Raw genomic sequence first — 9,837 nt, forward strand, 5'->3', positions numbered from 1 at the left:
TTGCTTTGTGCAGGACTTGGAGGAGGGAAGTTTTACAGCCTGGCTGCTGCCAAGGCACAGATGTTACAGGCTGGGTCACGGCAAGGTGCTAAAGGCCTTCAGAAATGTTGCAAAGCATTAATTATGTTCCCGCAGCTGTTCTTTAACCCTCACGCACATCTCCTTTCTTCCAGGGGCCGCCAGCATGAAAACTGCAAACAGGAATCAAAGCAGGAGGCTTTGAAAGGAAGCAAATCAGAGACTCTAAAGGTTAAAAGAAACAGTACTCTGCAAACACAGACTTTTTTTTAAAGCTGCTTGTCCCTACCATTTGCTTGAACACCTCCTCTTCTTTCTCTTGGTGCAGCACTGATCTCCAACAGCTCCCAAGGAGAGATGGAAGAGGTCACCCAGATCCTGATGTATCGCAGAGCACAGCTGGGAGGTTGATCCATGGGCTTGGAAATGCTTTGTCGTGCAAGACTGGATGGAATGGTTTGTGGGATGGGGTTAACCAACCCTCCTGTCTATACAAACCCAGAGAGGAGAGTGCTGTAGCCACCTGAGAGGGAAAAGGGGTTTCCTCACAGGTCAGAAACACCTTGTTTGGCCCCAGCTGGACCAGAGATCTACTGAGACGGAGAGCAAAACTCAGATACACCGATGACCAAACTTCTCTGCTGAACTCAAGCTCAGAACTTCTCCTATCCCTGCCCCAGAGCCTGGGGAATGCTAAGCATGAAGACCACAATCGAGCAGGTCTACCTGGAACAGCACTGGCTGACATAGGGACCCAACAGTCTCCCAAACTTGCCTCATATGCTTCAGCTCCATGGCAGCCACTGTGTGCCTGGGCTGGCAACGCACCTCCCGAGGTCCCTGCAGAGACCATCTCACGAGGACCTACCCGCGTGTCTCTAGGCAATGGGAGCGCTGGAAAATCTGTAGCTACTGCCGAGAAAGCAGGTTCATCCCCGCAGCACGGTGCCATTCAGAGCTGTCACTGTGGGAAGGCAAAAACACTTCATTAAGGAGGTCTGTGTCCAGATTTCTGAACCCTACTGAACATCAGGACTAACGAGTGCCAAAAACACCGGGGCAGCCGTTCTGGTCCTAAAGCTGCAGCCTACCTGGGGAAACGTTTCCATGCCCTGCAAGCCAGGGCTCCCCACAGGGAAAATCTGCTCATGGCTAATTTGCAGACCAACTGCAGATTGAAGCCCCAGCTCGAACACAGTCATCCACTAACATATCTGTACAGGCTGGGCTGCAGCTGTGACACAGGACCATGAGTGGTCTGATAAAACCCACCAGGCTTCTGAACAGCTTCTCACTGCCCCATTCCCCTACTTTAAGCTGCAGTCAAACAGAGCATAACTCCTTTTAAGCCTCGCAGATGTTGTGTTTCTGAATCATCTGGCCAGGCGGGTTGTGCTGGGGAGAGGAAACAAGATTGCCTCTGGAATCCTTTGTGCTGCGGCTCTCTGTGCACAATAAGCTCCCGCGCACTCGCAAGCTAAATAACTTTTGATGCTAGAAATGAAGTAGGAGGGGAAGAAGAAAAAGAAATACAGGCACAACAACAGCAAAAAAACAAGCAGAGGCTGAGGTGATGGAAAAGCAGGCAGAAAAAGCTACGCTGTTGTGTCTGGACACACATCCCACACAACAGCATCTTCCAGCAGCTTCCACATTTAAAAAGGCAGAAAACAATAAAGACTGAGTTTAGCCTGACATTTCCTGGACATGCCTTCAGCCGGGGATCATTAGGGCACAGCAGGCTGGCCTGGACTTGAACTTGTGTATAATGGCCGCAGACAGCTACCGCTACCCCCAGCTGCTGCTGGCATGAAAATGTTGCCTTCACTGCAGCCTGCAGAGCTCCAATAACTAAAAAAAGACCAAGGCACAGACCTTGGAAGGGGATCCATGCATTAAGCACTCTGAGCCCCAGGCCCATGTAACACCAGACCAAGCATCCCTGACAGCAGGAGGTGAAAGAGGTTCCTCGAGGCAGCTCAGGACCCTCATCCCAGGTACCCAAAAAGGACGCGAGTCCTCCAAGATGAAAGCAGCAGGTGACAGCTTTCCTCTCCTACACGGACACCCCACAGGGAAGCCTGGCCCTGGGCATGCAGCTATTTCAAGAGAGGAATCGGGGATCAGCAGTGTCACCCTAACTCAAGGCCATGGCGCTCCCACAGTCCTTGGGTGCTGGGCTTGCTGACACCAGATTCCCACCAGGATGAACCAAACAGAAAAAAAAAAAAAAAAAAAATTAAGAAAAAAAAATCAGATTGAAAACTCTGCAGGAACAGCATTTGTGACAGACATTTCTGGAAACCCACATTATGCTTAAATATCAAGCAAGGAGACAACGTTTTTATCTGCTTAATAGAGCTCTTCAAACCACACACGACCACGTGGCCTAGACTGGCTATTTTAAAACAACATTCAGCTGAGACTTTTGTTTCCAATAGAATAATTTAACACCCAGCTCCCGCAGAGTACTTTCACCCCCAGATATGGGAGCGGTTCAGAAAGACTATGCCAGTTTTGCAAACCAGGGGTGGGAAATCTAATGACATAACTCACATCACCTGCCATCACAGGAGCAGACACTCCCTTCCTGCCCAAAACAGCCCCCAGCAGGGACAGGCAGAGCCACAGCTTGTCCAACAGCCAACAGCAGCTTTCCTCTTTCTGCTTCTTTTTCCAGCATCCTCTTTTTTTTTTTTCTTGGTTATTGTTCCCTGACTTCAAGTTACTTAAATTTCCACAAAGGGCCTGACATCTTCTGATGAAGATGATCCCATCGGTGTTATTGTCTGGCTGCCAGCTCCCGGGAACCAGGCAAGGCACGAGGGCGGTTGCTGTTTTTAACCAGGGGCCGCGTCTGACTCGAGTGTTAGGGGAGCTAATGAGAGCTGTGCAGTGGGAGGGAGGGCGGGGAGAAAGCAAACAGGGAAAGCTTTATTTTTACATTTCATTATTGTTATAAGAAAAATGAGCCATGGACCTTAAGGTGGGCATAAAGGAGATTTAAAAAAAGGCAGAATTACAGGTTTGCAGCTGGAACAGCCTGTTGGGATGTGCCCAGGGGTGGATAGAAAGGAGATGCACGGTCGCCTTGCTCTCAAGGTCTGGGAGACACCCCTCACAGACTGTATTAGTGGGTCCCGTTGGGGATGCAGCTGCAGTCTGGTCAGTCAGGGAAAGCTTTGACAGCCCAACAGGATCATGATGTTCTCCTCAGCTGCTTAAGGTCCACCTCACCTTTTAGAAATCAAGACCTGCACCAATTTGCAAGGTATGAGGAGCAGACCACACCGGCCATTCCTGATGAAATGAATCCCAAGGTGTTACTACTGTACAAACACTCTACAGCCATAGATGAGAATCCTCTGTAGCTTACCCCATCCGACCAACCCCATCCCAGACACAGGATGAGGCTGCATGATGGACCTGGTACCCTGGGAGCTTCTTCTCCAGCTCTGAAGGAGGTTCAGGCCACTCAGTGAGTGCTCAGCACCAGGCAAGTTGAAGCCAAATCCAGTTGTCTCTAGAAAAGATGCAGAGAGTCAGCAAACCTGACATTATTCTCCTTAAAGCAGCAGGTAAAAGGTTAAAAGAGAAGATTTATGGGCATATATCCCTGCCAGAACCACCAGGTGATCATGTGTACACATTTCTCTACTCTAAGACCTAATTTTCCACCATTTCCCTTGATTTGCTGTTCCTTTTCTCCCATTTCTTTGATTTAGGGCCCAATTATTTCTTGTCCCCTTGCCAGCGAAACAAAATATTTCATAAGCACTCCTGCTGCCTTTCCCCACTCCCTCCCTCCTTTGGATGCTGGTTTCAATGCCTGACTCATGCCTCGTGTTCTGCAAAATTTAGAGTATTTTAGTGAACACCTAACGATGATTTTGCCATTTTTCACAGTGATACAAATGGGATTTGGCACCAACAAGCTCACCGTTGGAATTTAAGTGACTCTGTGGCTCCCCACAGCTCTGGCACGTCTTTGCAAAGCAGTCCCTGGGGACTGTCACCTGGGCAGGATTTCCTTCTGGTGACAATAAGGATGAGCCACATGTCATGGGCTGGCAGTGACACCCTATGATGGGAAAGGGAGAAGGGCATACAACTCAGCTCCATAGCTCATCTAGATCATGACCAATACAGATATAGATGAGAGATGCCCTGCAAGAGCTGTGTGGGCAAGAACAGGATTGTGCTAACACAAGGCAACTCCCTGGCTGGACCACATCATCCCCTCGATGCAGCTGCATGCCCGTGGAAGAGGTGGAGACTACCATCCCTACACATGTCTAGGGTCTGGTCATTCTCCTTCACGATATAGACAACAAATTCTGCCCTCATGAAAAGGTAATGTAAAGATTAAATATAAAAAAAAAAGGACAATGCCTGTCTCTAGTGAGTTCCCAGTCTAAACTTCTAAGCATGATAAAATCTTTCAAGTGGTTCCTCACTATTGGACCCCTGGGAACCACCTCAAAACCACAGCAAAGGGCAGATGGATTTGAACGTCAGCCCTTGGGAACAGTCCCAGGCAAATACTCTCCTCTCCCCATGGTTTTACAATAGCTTTCCATCCTTCTTCCCCCCCCTACCCTGGCTTGCACAATCACAGCACATAAGCATTTCTATAGCATCCTCCTACTAGTTCCCATAATCATCTTCAAATCTGTCACAATACAACACAACCATGAAAAAGACAGTTAAAAGTGCTATTTCAATAACGCCAACCTTTTACAGGGAAATATATCCATAAATTGAGGTGAGGAAGATTAGGGGGCCAACAACACAAATCAGATCAGATGTTCCCTGGGCTGCGAGCGGGGAGAAAAAGCTAAAGTTTGCTCCACATCAAATGGAGCAAGGACTCAGAACTGGGTCTCCTGTATTCTGAACTCATGTCTCACACCCTGGTGACCTCTAACTTCCATGACCATCAGCTGTTCACAATAATTCCTTTAGCCTTTCCCCCTGCCCGCCCCCACCTCCCAAAAAAGAAAAACCACAACAGCCTTTCCATCCAAACACCATCTAAAAAATTCAAACCCTTGAAAACAGTAACAAAACAAGGCCCTGTCAGAAACTACACCCTAAAGCAACACAAAGCCCTAAGGAGGTTAAAGCAACACTCACACACTCCAAAGTGGGCAAAAAGGACCTTCACACTCAACACCAGAGCTGTTGGCAGTTTGTTCACACATTTCACAGAGCCTGGAGGACAAGTTGAGCCATGCGATGTTGTTTAACTGCGATGCTGTTTAACCACGCTAGACTCCTTGCTGGTCTGTTATGGGATTGGGCAACTTCGGTCCGAAAGTCTTTGCAAAATAATTGACCACCAAAAGCCACCAGAATGAGACCACTTTGGTCTTTGACAACACAAGAAAGGACTGAGGTTTGTCAGGGGGATCTTTAACTGAACTTAGGCAGCAGAAAACCAGCCCTAGCCAGAAACATCAAGTAAGAAGGGAAAACAAATGAGGAGGGAACCTGAGAAAGGCTCTGCAGATCACCTTGTGCAGGGGTATCCTCACTTCACTGCTGGGGCTACGTAAGGCAAGACCCCTCTATTTTCAGCGTGCCCTGGGAAAGGCTTCTGGGAGCCCATCTGCCACTCTGTGGGACATCAAACCTGCTCCAGACTCCCTCTGAGGATCAGCCCAGGGCTGCAGCTGGAAGTGTCACCTCTGGGGGAAAGCTGACTCACCCAAAGCACGCTGTTTTCCATGGGGCCAGCTAAGTCCTGCCCAGCAGACCAGCTTCCCTTTGAGCTGCCCATCAACCTCACACAGGCTGGACAGTCCCCTAAAGCTAACACACCACAGTTCATATTCCTGGCAAGTACCACTGCAGGGCTTAACTCCCCTGAAAAGTATTGGAAATAGTAAAAGCTGGCCATTAGGGCCATTTTATATTGGATAGAGATATTTCACGTTGTAAAGCGTGTTTGGAAGAACCGTTACACTCCCTCCCTTGTCCTTCCTCAGAGGAAAGATGATAAATGTCTAGCGGGTTGTTCATAGCCCAGGGCAAGGGAAATATAACATCCTCCGTAACAGCCAGAAGTAGTACCAGAGAGCAGAGACATCTCGGAGACAGCACGACCGGCTCGCCTAGTGCTGCGCCAGCGCCAATATACTATCAAATCCAATATGATATCAAACGCAAACCACCTCTGACAAGCCCACTCCAGGGCCTTTGTACTGCTCTGCCATCAGCCTGGCTGCTGAGATGTTTGGGAAAGAGTTGCTCGTTAGAGAGTCTTGCCCTGACCCTGAACAGAACAGCAGCGCCTGGGACTGCTCCCAAGATAACAAGACCACGGCAGACAAGCAGCACGGTGCCTCCGTGGGGTTAACTCTGCTGCCGGGAAAAAAAACCTTCTCCCATTTGATTTGGCCATTACACAAGCACAGGGGGGAACTGTGTTTGATCCCCGGAGAGCTCGCTAAGCCAGTACTTCTGCAGGAAACAGCCGCCTGTGCACCAGAATCTAAATATAGTTTTAAAAAATAAAATCAGCCTCTACTCCATCTGATCAAGAGAAAAGTCTTTGGAGGGTAAACCAAGGCAGAAGTGCTTGCTCAGATTTATGAGGAAGCTAAATATCAACTTGGAGAGGTCTGAACTGAATCCATCCCTTGAGTGGAAGTGTAACTCCATAACTCTGATGTCCAGCTACAGTTTCCTTTGCTACCTGGCAAAATCCCTAAAGGTAGAGAGGAGGAAAGGACCCTTGCTGACCTTCATTAGTGACTTAGAGGACAGGACACAGCACACTATCAGCAGTTTTGCAGACGATACAAAACAGGTAGGAATGAGTGGATAGACCAGATGGTTGCTATGAAGATGATTAAGGGCTTGGAGCATCCAACATACAAGGAGAGGCTGAGAAAGCTGGGACTGCTCAGTCCAGAGAAGACAAAGCTCAATGGGATCTTATCCATGTGCATAAATACCTCATAGGAGAGGGTAAAGATAACAGAGCCAGGCTCTTCGCAGTGCTAACAGGCATAAATTGAAATATAAGAAATTCCATTTATACACAAGACCTTATTTTGCTGTAAGGGCACCTGAGCAGGTTGCCCGAAGAGTCATCCATCCTTAGAGTTGTTCAGACGCCGACTGGATGTGGTCCTGGACAGCCTGCTTCAGCTGACTCTGCTCTGAGCAGGAGGCTTGGACTAAACCTCCAGAGGCTCCTCCAACCTCAGCTGTTCCACAATTCTGCTGGACGCAGGATTCAGGGCACCCTAATCTGATGCGGGAATAGGAGGAACGTGATTATGGCCACAGCAGATCTTCTATCCCTCGTCTCACTTCATCTGATTTTTAACAAAGATTTGGACTCAAAGAACTCCAGCACTTTCCCCAAAAGAAGTGGTTAAAAAACATTTACAGGCTTCAGCCTTGGAAGAGCAGATGTTCACCAGAGATCAGTTTTTCCACTCATCCACAGGATGGATCAGTTCAAAACAACAAGGGCAACACAAGCCCTAAAACATGCAGGTCCTTAAGAGCCAGAACACTTCCCAGCCCTTTCTTTGCTAAATTGGGGCAAAAAAAGACAGCACAGAAGAAAGATGAAACTTGGTTTACTGGACCCTCCTAATTGAGCTCTAGTGCCTAGGATCAAAGATTAGTTGATTAAAATCCAATTTCAAAGCTTATTAACTTTTGAATGAGAAATGCCGCTATGGTGAGCTTACTCCAGCAGGCTATTTCTGGCTCAGCAGAAGTGGCTGGCAGGGAAAAACAGCTCTATGCTTATCAGCACCCAGGCTAGAGCCAGGTAAGGCAGGAGAATTCCACCTCCCCAGTCCACTTTAAACAAACTAAATGAACAAAGGGATTTCCTTTCAGCCACCTATTAAGCTTGTTTGAAAGCCATGCAGAGCCATTGTGTTGCATTTCTAAACCGCACAACACTTGCTTCCTTGCAAGATCAAGTCAGGCTGGCAACTGCCAGCTCTGTCATGAGCTCTGGGTATCTTGCAGCCCACGTCCTCCTTGTCCAGGTAAAAAGAACAGAGCTAACTGAGAAAAGCAGGGACCTCTGTCCTTACAGCTGTTGTACCACCACAAGTAGCTCTGTCCCACCACACAAGGGGCAAGATACGCTGGCACTGATGGCCAAGGGACACGGTGAGACAAGCTGAGATCTATTTGCCACAGGGTTTTATCCTGAGGGATGTAAATCCCACTCCTAACCTGAGATTCCCTCCAGGCCCCTCAAGTATGTTTTAAAGCATATGAGATATAGGGTGGAGCTGTGTCCTGCAGCTTCAGGGTTGAACACATTCCTTATCCTAAGGACAAATGAAGAGTTAAGCACTGCCCTTTGGGGAGACAGTTCATCCCGTTCCCTCCTGCTTGAGCTATACCTCACAGTACTGCTTGCAGAGTTTCACAACTTCTCCCATCCTTCCCAGGCACAACAACTGTAAAGATGAGAACTGAAACACATAATTGCACAGCAAACTTCTTCAGGCACTAAGGGTTCATTTTTTTCTCTGAGGTACACAGTTTTTCAGAACAACTTTCACTTAGGGAGACAGTATTTCAGGCCACCTGTGCCCAAACAATGGGCTTCACCTCTTTTGCTGAAGGACTGAGTTGATCAGCTGAGTGCAGTAGCTGTCTGCACCAGCTATCGACAGGGACTCAATCAAGTGTAGCAAGGGTGGCAACTGTGAAGCATCAAGGTCTGGGTCTGACTCTTGTCCCGCTCACAGGGAAACACATGACATGTCCTCAAAAAGCATCACAATGAGCAAAGGTTAAAACCAAAGCACGGGGAAAAGGCAATTCATGCTATTGCATATTAGAGGGAAGGCAGCAGGTAGACTGGGTGACCGAGTTTGCTTTGAAACATGACTGGTGACAGCTACATGATAAGCACCTCATCTCTCTGGGAAGCACCTTGGTATCTTCTTTCCCCTTTCCTGCTCTGCTCCAGTTATACAGATGAGCATGAGCTGGTAGAAGCCATTCTGACTTCTGGAGGATGAACAGTTGGTGGTATGGAGGAAGCTCCCTTCAGAAGGATTCCTGCTCTGGCAGATCAGGCCCAGGTTTTCAGAAGAGGGAAGTCAGCTATTTCCATGCATCCTTTTGCAATGACCACCCAGGGACCCAAGGGCTGGTTCCCTTCCTCTGGGGAAGGGAGTAGTCTGGACAACACAAACCAAAAGTCTTCCCCGTCCCAGCATGCAATAATGGGGAGAGAAAAGGGTATCACAGCATATTTCACCTACATATGGGGCAGCCAGCAGCACACAGCTGGGATCCAGTCTCTGAGACAGAGTCCATAGAAAACTCTGAATATACAGAAGAATATTGGTACAACAATGTAGCAGTACAATACCTATCCTCTGGTGGTGAGGCAGCTGTTGCATTGGGTAAAGAGTATGTGTTTCTCTCCCTAAGAGAGGCTGGGCAGAGGTTGAAAATAAAAGGAAGCTTTTTCTGTAAGTGACAGGTTTTCCCTTACACAAAACTACTACAAAGCCATCTAACTCTCCTATTACACAGCCTGTACCACCACAGCAGCTGAAAGGGGTGAAGGTCCCCACGCAGCCTGGGACAGGGCCAGAAAGTCCTCAGAGGTTTCACAAGTTTTGAGCTCCAACCACACGCTCCCACGACCAGCAACCCTGTTCTCTCTCACAAGCTGCGCCGTGTCACATACTCCAGCAGCAAGTTCCAACCGAGCTGCGAAACAACACTTGGAAGCGAAGACGACACCAGATCACCCAGGCAAACGCTGAGGAGAGGTGACAGTAACAAGGAGGGTTATGTTTAGCCTCACATCTG

The 9,837-nt window shown here is 48.3% G+C and overlaps 1 long non-coding RNA gene across 1 annotated transcript; it reads right to left on the minus strand.

Annotated features, from left to right (window-relative positions):
• Positions 1-394: 394 nt before the first annotated feature.
• LOC309439807 lies at positions 395-3,528 on the minus strand. The gene is made up of 3 exons (XR_014184073.1): positions 3,395-3,528; positions 887-982; positions 395-541 (listed from the first exon to the last, which is right to left on the minus strand). It is a non-coding gene; the product is annotated as an uncharacterized lncRNA (long non-coding RNA).
• Between the last annotated feature and the right edge of the window lie 6,309 nt (positions 3,529-9,837).

This window comes from Streptopelia decaocto (assembly GCF_964273445.1).
Source record: "Streptopelia decaocto genome assembly, chromosome: 5".
Lineage (NCBI taxonomy): Eukaryota > Metazoa > Chordata > Aves > Columbiformes > Columbidae > Streptopelia > Streptopelia decaocto.